This window comes from Mytilus californianus, unplaced genomic scaffold (genome assembly GCF_021869535.1).
Source record: "Mytilus californianus isolate M0D057914Y unplaced genomic scaffold, xbMytCali1.0.p SCAF_4, whole genome shotgun sequence".
NCBI lineage: Eukaryota > Metazoa > Mollusca > Bivalvia > Mytilida > Mytilidae > Mytilus > Mytilus californianus.
Window position 1 is genome coordinate 51,056,166 of NW_026262690.1, and position 25,057 is coordinate 51,081,222.

General features: G+C 30.7%; 1 long non-coding RNA gene across 1 annotated transcript in view; it reads right to left on the reverse strand.

Annotated features, from left to right (window-relative positions):
- Window positions 1-5,318: 5,318 nt before the first annotated feature.
- The window catches only part of LOC127698429 (uncharacterized), a 65,688-nt gene continuing 45,949 nt past the window's right edge, over window positions 5,319-25,057 (reverse strand). Inside the window, exon 3 of the long non-coding RNA XR_007980828.1 lies at window positions 5,319-5,586. This is a non-coding gene — a long non-coding RNA (uncharacterized LOC127698429). The remainder of the gene's footprint in view (window positions 5,587-25,057) is intronic.

Genomic DNA, 25,057 nt, shown 5'->3' on the forward strand with positions numbered 1-25,057 from the left:
TCAATTTACATCTGATTCAAACATCTTTGTATTAACTATTCCTCTTACATTTATAATTTTTCAGGAGTATTACCTTAAACTTATAAAAATGTGTAGCGTCAATAATCACATATCTGTAATAATTTTCCAGAAGTTTATCCCTGGATTACTTCCTTCAATCGATTGACACACTGAACTCCGCATGATCCATGCTGGTAATGCGTGGGAGTTTGTTTACATCCAAATCGATAGCCAAAGGAATTAAGACGTGAATTTCCAAGGACTAATAAAACCGCCATGGATTTCATTGATAAAAAATACTTGATTATCGTTGGGAACATGTTCTTGACTACGATTAACACATCTTTAATATTTTTTTCAACGACTTAATTGACGAAATTAACCTTGAAGCCAAAAAAATCTAGCGTGTCTCTTTTAACAACTCAGTCTTAAAAATTTTATTAGAAATAAAAAATAAATATAGAGGAAATGTTTGATTATGAAATAGTGATATAAAACAATATTATTTTTAATTTAAAAATGGGTACACCAAAGCCCATTTAAAGTATGTGATATTTATATGGTTACATTGTTTATTCGTATGAACTGTTTTTACAAAAGCATAAGATATTATTTTGTGTGTATAAATGTCATGCTGCCCATCAAGGGCCGTTAATTGGTACAATAAATATTCTTATTCTATGAGTGTTTTTATTGTAACTGGAAATAATCACATGTACCAAGTTATATGACATGCTGTTCAAAGCACACTAATATTCATTCTTGTTTATACACAATACATTATTTCAGAAGCTCGTTATACTAGCGATATTTTGAGCAAATAGCCATTTTTAGATATAATACTTGCTTAATCGTACATAATAGTGTGATTATCTTTTACTTTTTAAAACAATCTTAGGCGATTTTCTATTTTTATCATACAGGAGAGCTAAAAAAACGAATAACGACTGAAGCTGGAACTATCGTCTTTTTCTATTATTCTTAAAACTTTTTCAATCGACCTTATTTCTGTCTAAATTATCAAAACATAGAGGAGTTATTAAATGTCTTTCTTTTTTGAAATCCTTTCGCTTTTGTTTTTTTTTACTTTGACTTTCATGAATTTAAATTTGCATTTCAGAATGTGCATTTATTATTTGTATAAGTATGTGACGTTTTATTATCAAATTTCATAGTAATTAAGCGATATTTGTATTTAGTTTGACAACACTCATTTCTCATACTTTTGGCACATACAGACTTTTGTTTTTTTTTAGTTTTGAAATGATTATTAAGATATTTTATTTTGCATTTACTTATTTATTTTCAAAAACATCCTTTGAATTTGATGTAACCAGAAAAGAAATGTGTCGCAATAGTACATATAACGGATATTGAGTTAGTGTACATTGTATTGATTAGTTTTCATTAACTTAGTCATAATTTATGAATGGAGAAAGGTTTTTCCAGTGGACGTTCTCGATCGATTTCAGGGAAATTGTGTTGCCATTGACAATGATGTTCAATCAATGTATTGCTACTTTAGAAAAAAAATGTTTCATTCATTACAGAAAATGAATGAAGTAATTTTATGAATGAAAAAGACATAGATTTCCATTCATAAAAATCACAGAGGATATGTTGATTTTATTAGGCTACCTTTATGTAGTGATTATTTTTGTTGCATGTATTTGGCGAATTTCAAATATCACTAGAGTTTTTTTTCCCAAGAGATCCTCTTAATTATCACCTTTTATTGGAAAACCCGCAGTTAGTGTCATGAATCAGACAAGAAGACAAATATGGCCATGAACTTCAGGTCAGGTCATATGAAATCCGTATTAACTATAAAAAAAAAAACTTAAGTATTTTTGGAAATCTTCATTGCAATTAAAAGATAGCATTTATAATTATACTTTCAGTTGGAATACTTGAATCTGCTCATCCAAGAAATCAACGAAATATGATACAATTTGCTTTTCGTGCAAATTGATCTGAGGACAGTCAAAACGTTTTTATTTATATTGCTAGCATTTCAATCTTCGAAAAGTGTTTGTAGTGGAATATTGTTAAGCTTACTCCTTCTGTTACATTTGAATTTATGTTTATATATCAGCGTTTTATCAAATTTCAATAACAAAATGTTTTATTTTCATCAAATTAACCTGATTTGCTGATAAATCTATAATTTGCAGGATAGCCAAAAATTTTTTAAATTTTTCAAATTTCGTTTCAAGTATTTCTGCTTTTTTCAGCCTTGTTCGTATGTTATGTGTAAAGTCCTAAGATTGTCTTCTTTTCTATAAAAAGTAAAACAACAAAAATACCGAACTCCAAGAAAAATTCAAAACGGAAAGTCCCTATGTTATTGTGTTAGAATACACAAATGAAGGGATTAAAGAGTACATTTGTTTTTTTAATAAATGTTCTACTTGTCGAAGGTTGATGCAAATCGTGTGTTAAGGTTTAGCTATGCAATACTTGTCGGTGACAGTTCCCATACCTTATGAGAGAATATTGGTCGTGAAGAAAACATTTAGATAAGTACGTTGAACTTCATGTACAACCTACCTTAGTTTAAGAAGTACTGAATGCATTAATGTTTGTTCTTGAATATACAGAAAGTAAACGATTGGTGAAATACCATTTATACTATCAATACTTTTTTGTTTCCTTGCTCACAGCATTATATAACTTTTTAAACGTTTAGCTGTACACTGATGAAATTTAACCAATGAGTGAGTTTGATTTTTAGTTTTATCATTTATATATATAGACTAATTTTTGGGATTCAATTTATTTTGTTCTCTTATTTGTATATGTTATTAAAATGTTTTTTAAAAAAACTCCAAGGTTAATTAAAAGAGGGAGAAGTTCATAAAAACTAACAAAACTAGACATCATTGAGATGAGAGCCATCTCTGTGGGCCCCGCTAACATTGAACTTTGACCTAAGAAGTTGTCTTGTACAAACATTATGACACACCCTCTGGTATTGGTTAATATACATGTCAAGTATAAAGTATGAAATTATAACGGTTCTCTAGATAGAGAGCGGACACAATTTGTTACGGACGGACGGACAGACTGATCACTATAGGGCAACCCGCCACTAGGCGGGACCCTAATGAAACGTTCGACTTTATCAAACAAAGTAACAAATAGAAAACAGCTGTCATATCCTTACTTGGTACAGACATTTTCTGAAGAACATGCTACATGATAAATTGAAATTCAAACAATAACTTATATAAGTTGACAACTACCGACTATTTTATATTAGCACTTTTAATAATTATTATTAGAACTACCATTCTTTAGTTTTAAGGATTGAAATATTGTGTTAATTGTTTTTTATGATAGGAATTTTAATAAACAAAATAAAATGTCAACTTTCCCATGATTATAACCAGTCAATTATCGTCTGATGCCATGCCCTTTGTAATTGCCGAAGAATATTACAATGTATTCAGTGAAATATTTGACAGCATAACCATTTGAAGTAATGAAAAATGGTCTTCATGCAAACAAAATTGAAAAATTAAAATAACGCGGTATATATAAAATTCAAGATAATTATACATCTCTATATAATTTCTCTTTCTGTTCTATGACAATAAACAGTACCGTTTAGCAATATTGTGCGTAGGTGTAGGAAAGCGTCTGTTATGCCTCTTTGTATAAGTCTCCTACCTGTGACAGCCTTGCTTTATCATAACTTATGATCATCACTAAGGTTTAGCGACTTTCACTGGCTTTCTTTTTTCCTATATTTGTTGGTAAATGGTGTTTTAGATATAAACATTCTTTATAAAACATATTTGTAAATCTTAAACATGAATTAAATTATTATCTAAAAAGTTAAGATGTTGTGCGTCTGATTTTTTATATGATTTCTTGACAGTAACATCTGTTAAAGAACCTATAAAACAACACGTTTAGGGTAATGCAGGTGACCTGTAGCAAGGTAATTGTTTTGCACCGATAAAACATAGAATATTTTCTTTTGACAGTCCAAAATACCCAACCGGCATCCGAGAGGACGCATTATATGGAACCTACCTGTTAGATTTATCATTCATTTGTTTTCGTCCCCAATAAAAGTATAACATAATGGTACTTTAATATCAGAAAGCAGCAGTTAGTTTATCAATTTTCTGTCAAAAGGTAGTTTATAAAGGTAACAGTAGTTTTATGGCCAACCTTATTTACAAGCAAACTTAACTTTATATGTTCTTGAACACACTTAAATAGATTACTTTTATCGGTTGCTTGCCGTATCGTTGAAGTATACAAATATATGTTGTAATACTTGTTTTATTTTTATTATTCTTAACTTTTAACGTGACTTGACTTTAAGTGTTGCTCAGCCTCTCCACCTATTGCAGTTTATTCTAAATTCTGACCAATTGCAATTTGTTTTATCAAACCAAACTGTTCAACTGGTCAGAAATTTTAACAAAATGCTGTAGAAAAATACAGTCTAGTGGTGAAAATGCAAGGTGATAAAATAAAGTATACTTACAATCTTATAAGACTTTAATTCCACTTCATTGATATTATGAAATATATGTCTAACAATTTTTATACAAATTTAATTGTAATTGTCATGCAAAAGGTGATAGGTAGTAATGTTTTTCTACAGCAGTTTGTAAAAATTTCTGACCAATTGAACAGTTCGGTGTGATAAAATAATTGCAATTTGGTCAGAATTTTGAATAAACTGCAATAGGTGGAGATCAACACTAACAGGAATATGGCAGCTGTTATCAAATAGTTCGTTTCTATGTATGTTGGCGTTTGTTTTTGTTGCACTTCAGTGTTTCTGTTGTTCCGTTGTTTTCCTCTTATATTTAATGTGTGTCCCTCGGTTTTAGTTTGTAACCCGGATTTGTTTTCTCTCAATTGGTTTATGACCCTTGAACAGCGGTATACTACCGTTGCCTTTACAGTCAAGTCACAGTAACATTGCAACTGAAAAGATGGTTTCGAGTTTGGAACTTTTTCCATGTGCAAATAGTGCTATCTAAAAGAGATCAGTCAAGTTTTGAAAAATAGCTTTGTAAAAATATATCCATTTACGGCAATATGAAATTTATTGTCGTCATATGATGTAAATTAAAATTCAATTTTATTTACCAACGTGACATCGAACGCGTTCTCCAAAACGGATTTCGCCTCAATGGAAAGCCATTTGTTTTGTTTTTTCTATACGCCAGTCAACCCTTGGGTCAAGAGACGTTTAACACTATGAACTTAAATGAAGGGGGCGATTAATTACAAGGGTTTTCAGAACTATATATGTGTGTGCATATGTTTGTGTTACAAATAAGATACTCTTAATTTCTATTCTTTATGTAAAAGAAAATAATTGGTTCGCTTGTTTTGTTGTTTTATTTATTAACAAAAGAAGCTTCAAAGATTAACCCTCTCAGTCAGGAATAAAAATGGTAGGCAGATACTTTTCGGAGATGTGAGGCTTCCTACTTGGTTTGAGACATGTACTTAATATGAATAAGTCATATATCCATATTTAAAATCAGCTGTGGTTTAGTCTCTGTAACAGTTTACTTTATTTCCGTCGTTTCTGTTCCTTTATTTTCATTCCTGAAAAAAATTATACATATGAATTAGCAAAATGTGTTTTATATAAAATTAAAAACTAAGAAATACAAGTAATACGTACAACTTGGTTCTGCTATATGATTCCAAGTATTAATAAAGTGCTAATAGCGATATGAATGTAGAAAATGTAGCATAACGATGGCAAGTGTAATAACGCTTATCCAAGAGTAAACAGAGAAACATAGGAGAAAAAACAGTAAGAATTACAAACAGGATTAATTTTAGTTTTGTCTTTTTCTACATTGCATGTAATGCATTTGGTAATGTTACTACCTATTTGATGATACCTAAAGATATGTATATTTTTATTTTTATATTATGTTTATGTTCGTCTGTAAACTATTGTTACTACAAAGGTTTATCAGAATAAAGCATATCATGGGATGCCTTATATCATGTTGAATTATATCATATAAAATAACGATATTTTAAGAATTTAAATTGTTTCGTGTGTTCTTACATCTGATTTTTTTAATTTACACTTTTCTCTGAATGATGATGAGGGTGGTTTTTAACGACCTTGAACTACCCACGAGGGTTTTGAACGGTCGGTTTCACTGAATAAAACCTGATGTTCCCCACTTTTTCTAGTCTTAATATTCATTTACCATGAATATACCTACGATTAATACTTTCAACTTTTAACTTTTTTTTAAACAATTGATCTTAAAACGAAAAATATTTCAAGCAAGTCTTTTCAAAGTAAACGCTGACCTTAAGCATCATGGTATCTGACCAATCGGATCTTTAGATTTGTTCATTTATCTAGCTACGGTATGTTGCGATAAAATGCATATCGGTGTTTTCAGATATATGACAGAAGGCTTTCTAAGACACACAACTATAAGCACAAGAGAGTAAATTGGTGCACGCACCAAATCTTTGGGCCGGAGGTATGGAGGTTTTTGGTGTAAAAAAGTGCAAAATTCTTATATAAAGATTCTGTATATTGAGTTGACTTGAATCCTCAATTGCCAGAACTGTTCCCAATCCAATAAGTTATGACAATGCTATGAAATATAACTAAATTGTGCAGTTGATGAAATCGAATATCATTTAAGTGCAGTTGATGAAATGGAATATCATTTAATTCATTTTCAAGTCTTGATTTTGAAACTCGTGACTATCAAAGTTGCATCTACTGACAAAATATTTGTATTCCTCATCTCAGATATGCACTTTAACGCAGCCTTTCACATCATTTTCTCATCAATGAATTTTATTTTAAGATGACTTATTTTTAGAGCCCTCCTGACTATAAAAGATGCATCTGCTGACAAAATATTATTTCTCTACGAGTTGTATCTCAGAAATGGACTCTAACGCAAACTTTAATCAGTCATTCATATATGAAATGTAGGTCAAGATGACCTTATTTTTATCAGGACCCCTTGATTATTCAAGACGCATCTATGAACAAAATCTCATGAACTATGACTAATACTTCCACAGATAGATGGACTTTTACTTTGTAACGGACAGATGAAACACTATATTCCTTCCCCAACTTCGTTTGACAAAAGATATAAAAATCTTAAACCAAACAAATGTCAAATTATTCCTCTCAGTAAAGGTTGAGAAATCCTCGACAAAATGTTGTCATTTCTTTTCGGTTTTGGTGAAATTTTAAAGTATCAACAAACAGACATAAAAATATGGATGTAGCTTTGTATGATATTTAACAACGAATTCTGTTTAAACCGATGCGAGGGGCCCAACTCGAACTTATTACCAGTTATGAGGAATATTGCTCATTGTTGAATGCCTCATGGTGACTTGAAGATGAATGACAACAATAAAAACGTTCATTTTTGGGGGTTTTACCATGTATTGATATTAATATTGTCTCATGTACATTTACTCCATATCCCTTCATATTTTCATTGGGTATACGACAGACTAAAAAACTGCTTACATACTACAACTAAAAATCAGAAAGCTTCAGACAGTATAGCAAATTATTCTCTTCGTAGCAGCTGAGAAATCCTTGACAAAATGTTTTCATTTCTGTTGGGTTGCAGTAAAATTGCAAAGTATTAACAAACACCAAGTGGATATTTGAGAGGCTTGAAAATCATTTTCAGTTACTTAAGTTAAAAATCCCTTTTGCGTGAACCCCCTGAGGGGTTCATGCTTATATATTGGTGAGTTTTGGAAGTGTCTATGGGTCAATCGATATCCTCAGAATGAAGATTCTCGGAACGTCTAGAAAATTTTCGATCAATTATACAGGTAGTTATCTATGTCTTTGATACGGTCCTTCTGTGGATAGGCTACCACGTGACATTTTATATTTCAACAATCAAAGTTCATTTGTAGATTGGAAAGTAAAACAATAATGACTAGGTTGCAGTAAAAAAATCATTTATATGTTTAGAACCTATTTGCCTTTAGACAAAACATGTGTTTTAATAATGTGAATGTTTATTAAATATCAAGTATAATGAAAACGCAATTATATACTTCATGCTTTGAGACGGTCCCTGTACGCGTTGTGTGCGTAGTATTTAATATAGCGTCACGTTGTGCATTGTGACTATAAACCTGGGAATAGTTTATTGATATATAATGTCCCAGAATAAACTGATTATTTCTGAACGTTTATCATTTGATATTTTGTATTTCAATCATAGCATGGGAAAATGTCGGATGGCATGATGAAAACAAGTTGCTTTCTTTAAAAAAAAGAAAAGCAATACGTGAACCCGAGACCGCTGACTGAAAACCAAAATATGTTGCTGAATTTCTTTTTGGCTTTAGATTTGAAATAATTGACTGAATAGAATAATATACCGATGATGTTAAAACACCTTTATTGAAAATATGTAATTGTTTGTAGATTCTTACACAAGTCAATTAGAAGCGATGTTGTACTTTAGTTGGAAATAGAAAAATGTATACAGCTACTATATGAATTTACCTTATAAGGCTTGACTATTTTATTTATTACATGGGAGTGTACATCAGTTTTTCTTCGTATTTAATACATGTATACATACAAAGTCCCAATCCTATTGCAATTCTTAGTTTCTGCGAACCGAATGTCTAAAGCAAATTGCACAAACCAATCGCAATATAGATTTAAGCACTCAGTTTGCTAAAAATAATCTGGATGCATTTATTTCGTCTGTCATATCTTCATATTTTGTTTCCTTGATGGCTTCAAATATTTCTTATACTAATTATTGAAGCTGTCGTCTGTTCTCACGGTAGATGTTGTATAGAGAAATTGAAAGTCCAATTTCCATGTGAAGTGTAACTCTGTGGCATGCAACTTATAACAATGTTTCGTGTTTTAGTTTTGAGAGTAACACACCAGTTACATTGGGAACTATTATAAACTGACAATTATTTCGGTCTATAAAAACATCTCAAATTTTAAGGATTTCCTGAAGTTACTTTAATCAATCCAAATATTCTATGGGAAAAACTTAGTTCTGAAGAAGATTAATAAATACCAGAATATGCTCTCAAAAAAACCAATTAATATAAAAAAAAAAGAAGATATGTATCCTATGTAGATATATAAAAATGTATAGATACCAGGATTAAAATGTTGTACGCTAGACGCGCATTTCGTCTACAAAGATTCATCAGTGAATAAAAAAATAATTAAAAAGGCCGAATAAAGTACAAAGTTGAAGAGCATTGAAGACCCAAAATTTCGAAACAAAGGTATTGCCAAATACATCTAAGGTAATCTTTTTATTCCTTGGGAAGAAATTCCTTAGTATTTTGAAAATTTATGATAGGACAGTCACTCAAACAAAAAGAAAAAGAAAAGAGAAACAGCTAGAGGTCAGAATACCTTAACTTATGATGACCATGATTCAACGTCACATGTCCAGCTCTAACTGCCGTGTCCTGAACTTAGATAAGAAATGCGAAAGTTCACAGTCCGCGAGTGAAATTAATATCTATGCATGCATGAGGTTTTCTTGCGCAGCGCAAGAAATAGTAAGTGGAAAGCAAACGAACTGATACTCTGGATTTCAATACGCATTTGCGTCATCACGTATATTCATTCTAGGCTCAAATCTAATGCTTGTTGAATGCGGATGTCAAACTACCTACCTCATGCGTTTTGACTCCGGATTCATGGCCATTTCATCCGAAATTTGTGTAAACGCAAACCGATGTTGTGTCGTGTGAACAGGGTGTAATATAATGAAAATCAAGACGGGTGTATGATAGCTGGTCAACACAATGAATACTAGGGGGCGGATCCAGCCATTTTTAAAAAGGGGGCGGGGGGTTCCAACCATATGTCCCCATTCAAAAGCATTGATCGTCAAAAAAGGGGGGTTCCAACCCCCGGAACACCCCCCCCCTCCCCCTTTACATACATTATACATTCCTGTGAAGGAATCATTTCCGAAATTTTAAAAATATAATATCAATAAAAACAAATATCAAGTATTTACTGATGGACATTTTATTTATTAAATCAATTTCTTCTTCAAGTCTGACTTTCCATTATATGAATATATTGCTCTACAAAATATAAGCAGAGACTTATAAAACCATATATACTAATCAGGGATGGGGTAATCGTAATCTGTAATCGTAATCGATTGTAATTGATTACATGTTTCCCAGTAATCGACAGTAATCTGTAATCGAAGACATTTTCGATTACATGTAATCGTAATTTAATCGATTACAGCAAAAATTAGGATGTAATCATCGATTACTTTCGATTACATTTCAATTACTTTTAGTGAAATAGTTTGATGAAATTAAACCTATTTTAAATGAAAATATATATGCATTCATCACTTTATAGTACAGATAAAATAGAAATATTTAGACTTCAGAGCTTATCAAATGCCTTATTTGTATCTATTGTCTCAAACTGCATTATGATCAACCAGAACTCCTACCAATTTTACTGTATATCCAGCTTTTTAAACAATTGACTTAACTGTCTTCAATGCTTTTCAATTATTTAAAGACCTTTTATTTTGAAATAAGTCAATAGATAAAAAAAAGAAATGAGTATTATATTAAGTTCTGTACTACTTTGACATTGAAGTGTAATTTTCAATAAGATTTGGAATTTTAGCTAAACTAAATACACAGTGGATTCCTTATAATATTATGATATAAAAATCAGAAAGTACACAATGTACCAATTGATTTGCATTGAAATTCTTGTTCAGAAATAGATACATGTATCCAATATTGACACTAAAATATATCTTGTTAAATATCATGATTTTGAATAGAGTATAGAAAAATCCCAACAAATTCCTGTGTTTACTAATCAGATGATCAAGGACTTCTAATTAATAAGATGTTTTGATTTCAATTATGTCTAATTAAGAGGAGATTGACATTATATTTCCCAAGGTTATGAAATGTACTCCATTGGCAGTTTTATAACCTGTAATTAGGGAGATTATCCAAACGAAATAATTAATTCATGCATGTATTAGTTATAAATATAATAAATTTACATCTTTGAAATTAGCTGAACTAGTTAATTATTCTTCTTTTTACATTTTAATTGTTAAATATATACTATATCAAATATAGTTAAAAATTAATAAATACAAAATACCTAACTTAAGTCATTATGACAGCAAAACTTGAAAAATATAAAGACATGTGAAATAAACTAGACTATAAAGAAGTGACTGAAGCCATGTGGTGTCATTGCAAGAACTTTATTACATCTCACTCATGTAGATAACCAGATTTTAAAGAATTTTTGAATATTTCAAATCCTCAGTGAGAGCTTCTATCTAGAAACAAACTCAACTTAAACTTTGAAAACAATGCTTTCAATGAAGTTTTGATCAAGTTATAAATTTCCCCTATACATAACAAAATGTTTGTGTTTAACTTACTTTATTATTTTTTTGTAATTTTATAGCATGTAATTGACAGTAATCGAAAAGTAATCCAATTACTTTTGATAAAGTAATCGATTGCAATCGATTACATACAAAAATCAGAGTAATCGATTATTAATCGAATACACAAAAATCCCTAAAGTAATCGATTATTAATCGATTACATTTGTCAGTAATCGTGCCCATCCCTGATACTAATACGAAATTAAATAATTAACGTAGTAGTTAAATGATTATTGGAAAATATTAAATACGTTTTTGTAAGATGCAAGGATTTAAAATCGCTGTGAAGTATTTTTTCATTCACTACAGTTTAAATCTAACTAACTTATGTGTACGCATCGCTGATAGTTGGTGCTAATATGTTTCATATAATGTTCATAAATTTATTCACTGTTCAGACATGTCGCACATAATATAACATTATATCCTATTAATGACAAATTTAGTTTCAGTTTTAACTTCATAATGTTAATGAATATTTTCTTGGTCTGTTTGTGTATTTTAATGGAATTAAATATTTTGACAGAAATAGTGTTTGTTTAATTATAATTATGCTTTCCGACCTAAGATACATATTTATAACAGATATATCGTTTTGTTAATTTTCTTCTTGCTTTCCGACATTTGCCCAGGCTGTGATTGAAGTAAATAATGTCACGTGGTAAACGTTAAGAAATAATCAATTTATTCGGAGACATAATATATAAGTATACAATTCCCAGATTTATTGTCAAAATGCACAATAGCACGTTGTATTAAATACTACACACACAATGCACACAGAGGCCGTCTCAAAGCATGACTTATATAAATAAAGGCAACAATAATATACCGCTATTCGAAATACATAAATCGATTGAGAAAAAAACAAATCCGGGTTACAAACTAAAACTGAGGGAAACACATCAAATGTAAGAGAAAAACAACGACACAATAGAAACTCGAACACTAAAATGCAACACACACAGAAACGAACTATAATATAACAATGGCCATTTTCCTGACTTGGTACAGGACATTTTAAGAAAAAATGGTGGGTTATATAATTGCGTTATCATTATACTTGCTATTTAATAAACATTCGGATTATGTCGCATTATTAAAACGCATATGTTCTACCAAAAGGCAAGTAGGTGGCAACATATAAATGATTTTTTATTGCAATCGAGTCTTTCTTTTTATTTTCCAATCTACAAATGAACTTCGATTGTTAAACTATACAATGTCATGTGGTAGCCTATCCATAGAGGGACCGTATCAAAGACATAAACAACTACCTGTATAAATGATCGAAACTTTTCGAGACGTTACGAGAATCTTGTTTCCGAGGATATCGAATGGCCCATAGAAGCTTCCAAAACTCGCCAATATATAAGAGTGAACCCCTCAGGGGGTTCAAGCAATTAAGAAAACGCTATTTCTGTTAAAAATGTTTATCTTAGGTCGGAAACACAGTGGTCGGAAAGCAGAAAGATAATCAAACAAAAGGGTGTTTTTGCTAAGATATCTATATTTCATTAATAGATACTACCAGACTAAGAGAATATTCTTATTAAGTTTAAACTGAGACTGAATTTTTTCTCAATAGAATATGATTAAAATAGTCATATATACGTGCATTATGTCTCACAGGTTTGAACAGTCATTACATTTATGAAAATTATATGCAACGTATGAGAACCAATGAGCAGGGATGCGTACCCAAAGGTAGCTAAATATTTAAATTTTAAACGGTCGTGAATGAAAAAATATGAAGATATGATTAGATAAAATAAATGCATCCAGTTTATAAAGCAAACTGAGTGCTTAAATTTATATTGCGATTAGTTTGTGCAATTTGCATTAGACATCCAGTTTGTAGAAACTGGGATTTGCAAAAGGGTTATGAAAAAATGATATACATTCCTAAGTAATAAATAAAATAGTCGAGCCTTAAAATGTATATTCAAATAGTAGCTGTACAACTATCCAACATTGCTTTCAAATGACTTGTGCCGAAATCTACACACAATTACATATTTTCAATAAAGGTGTTTTAACATCATCATTATCTTATTCTATTCACAGTCAATTATTTCAATTCAAAAGCAAACAATTTTCAGCAACAATTTTTTGGTGACCAGTTAGCGGTCTTGGGTTCACGTATTGCTTTTCTTCTTTTTTTTTTTGAAAAAAGCAACTTGTATCTGTGTGATGCTTCTGTATTGGACTGATGATGATCTCCGAGAAAAACGAATGGCTTGAACTTTGACATTTCTGTGTCTTTGTGAAAACCCGCGAAACATGAACACATGTTACCTATAAAAACTCCCGAGATCGTTTACTTTGAAAGTAAAGATATCTTTATTATGATTATTTCTCTTAGTGATGAAAACTGTATATATAATAATCAAAATAGAATATAAAATAACTATTTTGGGGAAAAAAACGCAAACTATAAATCATTTCCCATGTTCCGACGACGAGTTGTTGTAAGATTATGGTAACTTGCTTACATTTCTAAAAATAACCCGGTTTGGGAATTTAGGCAAGTATGAGTCACGCATTCTGTGCATAAAAACAATGAACATTTACTGTTATAAATATATTTAAGATTTTTTTTTTGGCATCTTCTTCTTTTATAAAGATTAATAAAAATGTATTTATTTCAATTACCTAAAAGCTTTAATTTTGCATATACAGAAAATAATATAGATCCGCAGATAATCATGTAACAATCTTAAACCCATATCATATGATGGACCGGCTTAGTGACAGCCCATAATAATCTCCTTGTTATAATATTCAAACGTTTAAACGACAAGATTTTCAATCACCAAGAACACAATCCGCTCAATATTTAGTGCTTCATTTAAAGTTTTTTTGGTTTTTTTTTTTAATCTCCTGTTCGCGTATTTTACTGCTTAAATTAATAATCTCGTTTTTTTCCTAATTGGAAATAATGAAAATATATCTAAATTCATTGTAGAATATTAACATTGTATACATTTACCTTTCCAAATAGGTCTTCTGATGGTACTGAATTAAAGGTGAAGTAAATTATAATAGCATGAGTGCAATAACAAAAAAGTATTAACAAAAATACCGAACTCTAAGGTTAATTTAGAAAAAGGAAAGTCCATAAAAATTGACAAAATCAAACGTCAGACTATATCAACCAACGGAAAACAACTGTCATATTCCTGACTTGGTACAAGAAATTGTTGTCTTGTTGAAAGTCGATAATTTTGACTTAAATTCCCAGTGAATAAATTAACCAATCTAACGGTAAGGTTGCAACACTCTGGTAAAATTGACCGTAGACAATTTAGAAGTTCTATTTAAATGCTTAATAAAAAAAGTTACCTGTTTTGTCCACCAAACTGTTTTCATAAATTAAAAAAATAATAATAAAATGATAGTAATAATGAAATAATAATTATTATTATTAGTTATACTGCAATGGACATTTCCACTTTTATGAATCAACAGAAAATAGTTTTGTTTTCTATAAGAATTGAACAAATTAAATAAAGATATTAACAACCAAGTATATAATCAATAAAGATAGTTATACACTTTTGAGTGAGTTGAATTTAAAATGTGACAGTTTCATACATTACACAGTTCAAAGGCAAATTTCGTGCATGAGCCTGTTATCATTGATGAGGTTTGTTTTCATATAAATAGGGAATGTTTTAACTATTTAAAAACCTTCCAAAAGATACGAGTGAATAAAGCTAAAAGAGAGGCTAAAGATACCAAAGGGACATTCAAACTCATAAATCGAAAATAAACTGATAACGCCATGTCTAAAAATGAAACAGACAAACAAACGAATGACAGTACACAAAACATAACATAGAATACTAAAGACTGAGCTATACAAGCCCAAACAAAAACGGGGGGGGGGGGGGGGGGGGGTAATCTCAGGTGCTCCGGAAAGGCACGCAGATCCTTCTCCACATGTGGCACCCGTCGTGTTGCTCATGTTAATACAAACCCGGTAATAAGTCTGATTCGGTAGGTAAGCTTTTCAGGGAGAAGGGGACGGGATTGTAGTTACGACATTTGGAACATATCCGCTATCATCTGTGGAAAGAAGGAATCATAACTTTTCAGATGCCAAACAACAGGATGAACTGGAAAAACACATACTTTACTTTTCTGTAAACTCTCCGATATTGCAATCATAAGTGAGTTAAAGAGGACCTGGGATTCAAATAAGGCATCATATTATATATCCTTCAGTTATGATCATCTTAAAACAATCATAAGATACGTAATTGGTGTCTTAAACATTGGACGATTCCCAGGACATATCCTAAGTTGCAATATGTTTGATAAATCCACTTAGGACAAAGATAAGTCCATAAAGAGCATTAGCACATTTCCTAATCCTACGACTGCTTCGATAAACAGGTCCCGGTTTCACCAAGAGGGATGTATTCACGCATGTGTAATTCAAATGTAATTGAGTTCACTTAGGACAAAGATAAGTCCATAAAGAGCATTAGCACATTTCCTAGTCCTACGACTGCTTCGATTAACAGGCCCCGGTTTCACCAAGAGGGATGTATTCACGCATGTGTAATTCAAATGTAATTGAGTTCAACAAGAATAACCCAGTACTATATGGAGAGCAAACATGTTAACAGCAAATAACACGTTAGAAAATAAGACAGTTCGAAATTTATATTTATGAGTAAACTCGGGATGGAATAGAGAAAGTTTATTTTCAAAAATCCCAGCCTAATTTCATTGGCTTTTCACTGTATAATAGCATTTAGAAAAAAAAGGATACTGACGAGACCATTTATTGTACCAAAATAGTTGTCAACAATATTTTGTTTCATCTTATTCGTACATAATTATCTTTTATAAGATATCTTTAGACTTGTATAATGTTTCCCTGTTTGTGCAGTAAATTTTAGACGATCCGATACGTGTTGAATTTTGTGGTTGGTTGTTTTTTTTTAAATTCTTGCATATATAATGCTAAACTTGTCTGTATTTTAATCAAAATATACTATTCATTACTTTGCATTATTTGCATTTTTCTATTTTATCGCTGTTGAAATTGTTAACGCAAAACGTAATATCATGGTATAGTCTTTGTCATTAAATCAATGTTTTACACATTAGATTGGTTAAAACAATTAAAATATCCAGTCAAACGAATTATTTTAAAAATAATGACAAAAAGATTTTATATCAAACATAAAAGTTATTACCATAGCTGCATTTGGAAATGCCTGATATGTCCTTTGTAGACGGGACGCGCGTCTGGCGTACAAAAGTGTAAGCCTGGTAGCTTATATGGGTTTTTCTGTTATAATATAATGCTGAAAATAGTGAAATATATGTTAAGATATTTACCAAAATTTATGAAGTAATAAAATATTTTCGTATTGCGTTTTATAATATTGTAGAATAAATAGTTGTTTAAGTATTTGTAGCAGTGTGTATAAAAAGAATGATCTGTATCATGTATTGCTCATCAGAAGCAATACATGACAAAAGACAATGTTTAATCCCCGCCTAAAAACCAATTTAATTTGTGATCTGAAACAGCATCCTTTCACAAATTATCGGAAACTTTCAAATGCATATTGACTTTATATAATTAAGATAAAAACCATACGCAACTCTGAAGCTCTGCTTTTCCACCCACGCTAAATGTTGATGACTTCCCTGATCAATGGAATCAGTCGCTTGTATTTGCTGATAGAATACCTAAGCAAATCAATATCGTTATAAAAATTACATTTACTGTGACGTGTTCCTATAATAAAACATCGTTATTGGGACCATTAAAGATGATGAATGATTTAGTAATTCTTCCGTGTAGTTTCATAAATGGAAGTTTTTGAATTTAAAATTTTGAAATGTGTTGAAGGTAACAAAATTTCGAATTGCCTTCCGATGCTGTTTTTATTACTAATTTACTTATTCTGATAACAATGTGAACAGGAAAAACTGATAGAAATACTATTCACAATTTGTGTATTCAACTTTTTGGAGAAACAACGCAGGTTTATTACTCCAGATGCTCAACGATGTTTTAAGTCTCACATCCGAAAAATTTAAGTTTAGAATAAAAAATAGTTTTAGTCAGATTGAATGACAGGAAATAAATAACGCTATTCAAAATTATATATTGACACTGAAACGAAACTCATTGTGCTTCTTGTTTTGTAAAAAGAAACTCAAAGTGAAGATGAAAATATAATTGTCATATCACGTTTTAAGTCGATTTATTTTAGAGTATTTTGTTCCCCGATAACCTTCTTGTGAAATTTTAAAATATATATTGGTCACGGCATAATTTAAAGATAATGAGTAAAAATATGCAAATGTAATCTAAAATTTTAGATTTAGACAGACTAATATTATACCATATCATTTCATTTGCACAAAATATAATCAAATATATGATGTTGAGATTTATAGAAATTTACCGAATAAACGTGCAATTTTAAAAGTTAGTACATACTAGTAAAACATAACGTTTCAAAAAATATTCTAAAGTATGCAATTGCCATTACCTTATGTTTAATGTAGCAATGTCAGTTTCTATTTTTTCGAAACACAGCAAAACTTATCCACGAGAACCAACTGACATTGTTAAAATGCTTTAGCAAAATGCATATGAATATCATTAATGGTCAAATCGTTTAACGAATTATATAACCCATTATTGGCGAGGGTACTTATAATGCATATTTAATGGTAAGAAAGGCCATTTCTAACTAAAAAGGTGCAGATGCAAGTGAATTACAGAGCATACGAAAATTTTAAAGACTATTTTAGTTCAAACGCGTATGACACAAATATAGTAACTCACTGTCGAAACATGATACCACTTCAAAAAATAAATTTTAAAAGGAAATTTCAAATGCAGGTTTGTCAGGTATTAAAATGAATAAACAGTTAGTCCTATTTTCTTCTCTTTTTTTTGGCTGAATAGACCCGTCGATACAGATTATAGTCAAAGGAAAAGAAAGAATATGGTGGAAAAAATTTAGTAAATATTTTCGTTTTAAGTTTGGTGCGTCCGACACGATCTGGATTTACCTTCTTTAGGAACGATCAAGCCCAACAAATTTTCTCAGGGTATTGGAACATTTGTTTTCTTTTTAACTTCTAAATTTACCAACAGAAAATGTTCGTTATACATGTTAAACATGCCAGTGCCGAATTACGAACTACTGGGATGCTGATGCACTCGAGTACTAGCAGTCCACCACCAGCCATATAGACCCAGCACTTATACTATTACAAATAAAACATTAAATATTATTTGCTTTTGAAGCGCTTTTCTGGATTGACTTTCATAAGGAAGGCTCAAAACCAATGTATAAATACTTTAGGGGCTATATGAAAATGAGAACTTTTATACAAAACAATACAAGGTCAACTTTTCTCAAGGAATTGGAAGCTATGTTTCTAAAAAAATACATAAATTTATCAACGAAAAATTTAAGATATTTATGTTATAAATCATGTCAATTTATGACATAAAATCACAACGCGCACATGTACACAAAACAATAGCAAAGAGACAACGATTTAAAGTCATATGAAACGAGTTTCTTGTAATTTTGATGTTATCGAAATTATTGAACCAATACATGCATATATAAACTAAACCAAGTCCTGTCTGCACGTCTTTTATATTTATTACGAATCTATAACGTATTATCGACAAATAATATTTCATTCAGTGATTGGTGATCGCAAGCTTATTAACTTCTGAGTTAGTTGTCGAAGTTTACCGGATCGTGACAATGATAAACAATAAACACATAGCGTTTCCATGTATTCATTAAACTTTTCATTAACAGTTGTTAAATGACTGTTGTCTTAAATTTGTTCTTTAAGAATCAGTTATTTCTATTTACCTTCCAATGCACGTTTGTTTACATTCTTTTATTACGGGTTTTCCCTCGCACTTGCGCTGTGTAAAACTTGAATGTAAAATGGCAGATATATGACACTAAATCTAAATACGCGATAATGTGTGTAAGATTTTACATAATTGGATAAAGTACTGGAGCTGACTTTCAAAAATGACAAACATTCATCTTACGACTCTTTGAAGTATTGTTTTGCATCATGTTAATTCGGTCCTTACTGCGTTTGGAGTTACGAAAGTGTTTTGTCTTTTGTTTCCTGGACTTGTGCGATTTCTATACACCTTTCATTATTTCACACCGCTAGAATGGCGTTGTGAGTTTCGCTTTGACTTGTTAATTGTGAATGTCCCCTTGGTATCTTCCTCTTACTTTTTACAAAACTAGTTTAAGCCCATCTAATGTTAACGTTTCTGCATCAAGGTATCTTGACTTGAACCTCATCTGTAAATCTATTTGTCTCATGTGAATTTGCCCATTTAAGAACTTGATGTGATGTCAGATTACCGTTAGTCTCCGCTCATTGACGACTTCCCATGGTTGTTAGTGCTTGATTACTGTTTCACGGATGTTAAACCCACACCACAAAGTTCCACATTGAATACGTTCGATTTATATGTCTCACTGATGGCGATATCGCAGGAGGATTTCGTACTAACAAAAACAGATAAACCGTATAGGGAAGTGTCTGTGTCTAGTCATAAGCCTCAACAGGGTTGTTGTTTTTTCTTAACTTTTTTTTTCATTTGACAGATTTTTTAGTCTCCGTTGCAATCATTCTCAACAGTTAAGGACGATTTAGAAAGTGTCTTAATTCAAGGACACTATAAAAATAAGGAGATGCGGTATGATTGCCAATGGGACAACTCTCCACCACTGTTCAATGAAGTAAAGTAAGCAATTAAAGGCAAGCGTACGTCCTTCAACAATAAGAAATATAGTCATTTTTAAAGATTTTATGTTGGTTTTTAGGTGTAAATTATTGTTTTTTTTGCTTGTTTGTTTGGTGTGTATTTGTGTTTTATTTTTAGTATTGTAGTTATCATTTCTGTTTTCTGTTATTCGACCGTGTTGGAACCCACATCCTTTTGTAATAATTTTAATAGTTCTGTATTGAACACGGTGTAAGATCATTACACATGAATTTGATTCAAAACTGACAAATAAAAAGACTTCCACAAAGTCTACTCAACTGAACATTGCTCCTTGTATTCGATCTTATTTTTTTTAATTATACTTTGCTATAATATATAAGTCGATGATGGACATACAACACTATTGTTTAAGAAAAAAGAAAAAGAAAAACATTACTTATAAAACTATAAATTGAGCAACACATACCCTATAAAAATGATTTCAATTAGAAATGTAAAACATGGCCAATAAATTATGGCGAAGGGCAATTACAATTATCAGCTTTTAAAAAGACCATATCTAAAATGCAACATGTAGTTTAACCCTAGTAAAAAGACAAGCATTCTGGTAAGGTTAGGGATATACTTCAGTCACTTTACAAGCTAGTTGATGACCATAAAATACGTTGATAATACAAAGATAAAAAAATTAAAAGATCATAACACCAAGAAAACAAAGTACCAATTCAGAGAACTACATTAAAAAAATTATAAGGATGTTGACCACTAACTGTTTTACCATGTCATTATAATTGAATCGCACAAAACGAAAGAAATTGCACATTGGTGTTTATGATAAATAGAAAAAATGTTATTGTCTATTCATTTACAAACTTTATGCTCAAATACTTCAAAATTTTAAACTTAAATGGTTAAATACCTGGGTTTTTTGTTTGTTTGTTTAATTTTGTTTTTTTGTTGCTTTTTTTTGGAGGGGGGCGTTTTTTAAAACTCTTTTATCTAATTCTTTCTTTGCAGCGTGTTTGCTATGATGCATGCATAGCTGTCTACGCATACCCTGTCTACACCCTAGATCTCGCTCTTTGTAATTTATGCGATTCCCTTTTTTTAACTTGATTTACGGCTTCTTAGAGTATTTATGAAATTTGAACATCGGGTAATTACAATTGCTAGAAATGGTCAAAACTTGAATGAAACTGTCTATAAACTACGAGAAAAATATAATATGAACTACATGTAACCTTTGCAAAACAAGGTTTATTTCACAAATATCTTTCTAAATATCTATTGACGATGTATTTGATTAATGATTTTGGTGTTATTAATGCTAAACACTTTACCTTCGAAATGACGGATATGTCTTCAGTTATCCGGACTCGAGTTAAATCTTTACACATTTAAAATCTGATATCCATAATATAGACCATCGTTTTTTTAAATTTTTGAATAAGATATGGTTATGAATTATGAATGAGTTTAAACAGATTATATAGACAGAAATAAAAATCATTGTTCATTAAAAAAATGCTAGTCATTAGTATCTGGAATTGTTTTAGGATATTTTTTTAGACCAATAACTTTCAGTAAATAAAATATTTTTTTCATATGTTTCATACATAATTTTAATTTTCTCTTTTTAAAATTAAAGAAATAAGAGTGCAAAAGTTTAAATAGAATTTCTTTTTATTAAATAATCTAAATGATCTACTTAAACGTATTCTAACGGATTAAGCAACGATTTTTAAACAAGAACATTTTTAGTAAATATATAATAAATTCTCTTTTGTGTCAAAGGCTTTTTTTAAATTAAAAAATATGATACTACCCAATAAAAAAAGCAAGAAAACGTACTAATTGGGGGTCTTTTTCATCCTCATATATTGTTTATCTGCTTTTATATAAATTTAATGATATTGGGTTTATTTGTCTTCCAAGGTGTCAAGTATTTTTTCTGGCGAATTTTTGTAAAAATATTTATTCGATTTGAAAGTGTCCAGTTGGCTTAAAATATTTTCCTGTTATGTTTACCCAATAATCACAAAAAAAAATCAAAAAATTAGTGACTGCAAGTTAAAGTAATGGGATTCCTTTTGATGATCTTTCTCACCATTGGAATCTTTTAGCTAGATTCCTTACTGTTATATTCTACAAGAAATTTTCATACTTTTTCAGTTCGCGATGACTGACAATCCATTTATAGTAATGCTTAGCCTTGAGCTGAATAAGACCTCCTAACAAATGTGCTAAAATTTTATTTCATCTTAGTCACACCCTCTGTTTACATGTGATTACAAAATCATGTCAGGTAAAGAAAAAAAAACCAAATGACATATGATATGACATATTTAGTTTATATTAATTATCATAATATTCTTTTATCATAAAAAAGCAATATCAAATATATGCAAAAGTCGTGGGGGAAAAAGTGTTCATTTATAGCAACGCATGAAATGAAAGGTCATGATAAAAAAAAATATCAGATTATATAACTGTCAAGAGAAAAAAAAAAAATTTTTTTTTAAATGCAACTATGTTTATCTTTACCAAAATGCATGGGACATTAATATTGATAATAATTCATATTACATAAATTAAATAATTTTTCACGTTCAGCAGTGTCATGAAAACACATCAAAACTAAATTGATTGGATATGACTGGGGATCTAAAATGAAAATCATTACAGTAAATGCTACTTCCATATAATAAGGTTTTTGACGAAGAACAAAATATATGTAGACATTTCTTCAGTAAAAATTAAAAGCCCTATCTGCTCAGCGCCAATTAACTATAAACATACTGATATTTGTTACATCTGTTTCTCAATTTGGTAACATCTTTGTGGTGTAGTGAAGAGCCTCATGTGTCATATTATTCGCCCGTATGATCCTTAAATTAATAAATGAAGTGCAAACGGTTTGAAATCAAGATGATATCTGATGTTCTGATATACATCTAGCACCAAGATAAGTTCTGCAAATAATCCTTAAAGTAGGTGTTGCTTCATTTATGTTATAGTAGGAGTGTTTTTTTTAAGTGAGGCTCTCTATAATTGTCTAGTGCAATCCTACATGGCAAACCATACAAACATCTGTACCTCATTTCCATTGTGTTGTGCAAACGGTAATCCTATATAAAAAAATCGTAGAAACATCTGAAAGTTTGGTTTTGACAACAAAGGATAGACCAAAATATTATTGATAGAAACAATACACCCATCTTACAAAATATCACAGCACACACTAGAGAAAAATAAAGCAATAGCAATAAAAAAGTCTAACAAAATACCGAACTCCAAGTTAAATTTAAAAAGGGGGAAGTCCATTAAAACTGACAAAATCAAACGTTAGACTTTGTTAACCAACAGAACGAATGAAAAAACAACCGTCAATTTCCTGACTTGGTACAGGCATCTTATAGACTCTTACTTTAAAAACTGGCGTAACTTAAGTGCTCAGGAAGGGCAAGAAGTTCCTGTTAAGCAAATGGTGATCGTTGTGTTGAACATGACAAGAAAAAATAAAAAAAGAATGTGCCTGAGGAAACAAATGCCCCCGCTCAAGCTTTGCAACAAAAATGGGACGGACGGACAGAAAGACGGAAGAACGGAAGGATGGAAAGACGAAAGACGGGAAGAGGGAAAGCCAGAGAAATAGATGGACGGACGGTCAAGGGTGACACTTAATGCCTTCGTTGGCGGGAGCATTAAAATAGGTGATCAATTCCTTTCGGTGAACGAAATAAAAGGAAATAAAGAAGAGAGAATATAGTTAACTACGAACAATAACAGTAGTTATAAATAAACGAATTCAACATAGAACTAATTTTACACTTACGGATCTCTTCTCTATATTTAAGAATAATGGTAAATATAACATATTATGCAAATTGTGTGAAATACCTATTAATTTATTGCAAGATATTTTCATAGAATATAAAACTATATAGTTTTAGTCTATTCTACGAGTTTTCGCGTATCATTGCAACTTTTTTTCACTAAATCCCCTTATCCCATAACCTGGGACAGTGGTGTAACAAAAACATAATAACAAACTATAAAAATAAAGTAAAAAGGGTGTGACTCATCATGCTAAGCACAAAATAAAAAACACAAATGTTCGCTGCTTCGCTATTTACTCGACAATAGGTTGCTTATTGTATATTTGAACAACATGCATAGATTAAACTAACAGAATATTGCACAACTTTTTTCAGAATTTTCAGTTTATAATGCTCTTAAACTTCGTATTTGATTTGATTTTAGTACCACGAAGACAAAAAACGCGTCTAACGTACCAAATTTTAAATCTGGTATTTTAGATGAGATTTTACAACTACTGGGTCGATGTCACTGCTGGTGGACGTTTCGTTCCAGGAGGTATCACCAGCTCAGTAGTTTTGTGATGACATGAAATATCATTGATATGTTAATTTTCTGTAAATTTATTGTTTATAAAAAGTTGAATCTCGAAATATAAAGGTTTTTATACCCGAAGGCATATATAACCTGAGTAGTATTTGGCACAATTTTTCGAAATTATCCGAACTTATATCCTTTTCAGAAATAACCCGATTTTATCTTGCATATCATGTTTGCGAACATATTGGAGCTCACTTGACTGTCCACAGTTGATGAACTTTTTCTTCATACAAACATGTTGACACATTTTCTGTATTTCAGTTTATTCTGTTATTATAGAACAAGAATTGTCCTAGTATTTGTTTAACGTATCCATTTCTACACAGTTATAACTGTTTGTTCTTATCTTGAAGCAATATTTCACATACTTTGAACGACAAAATTATTCTATATCTCTACCTGT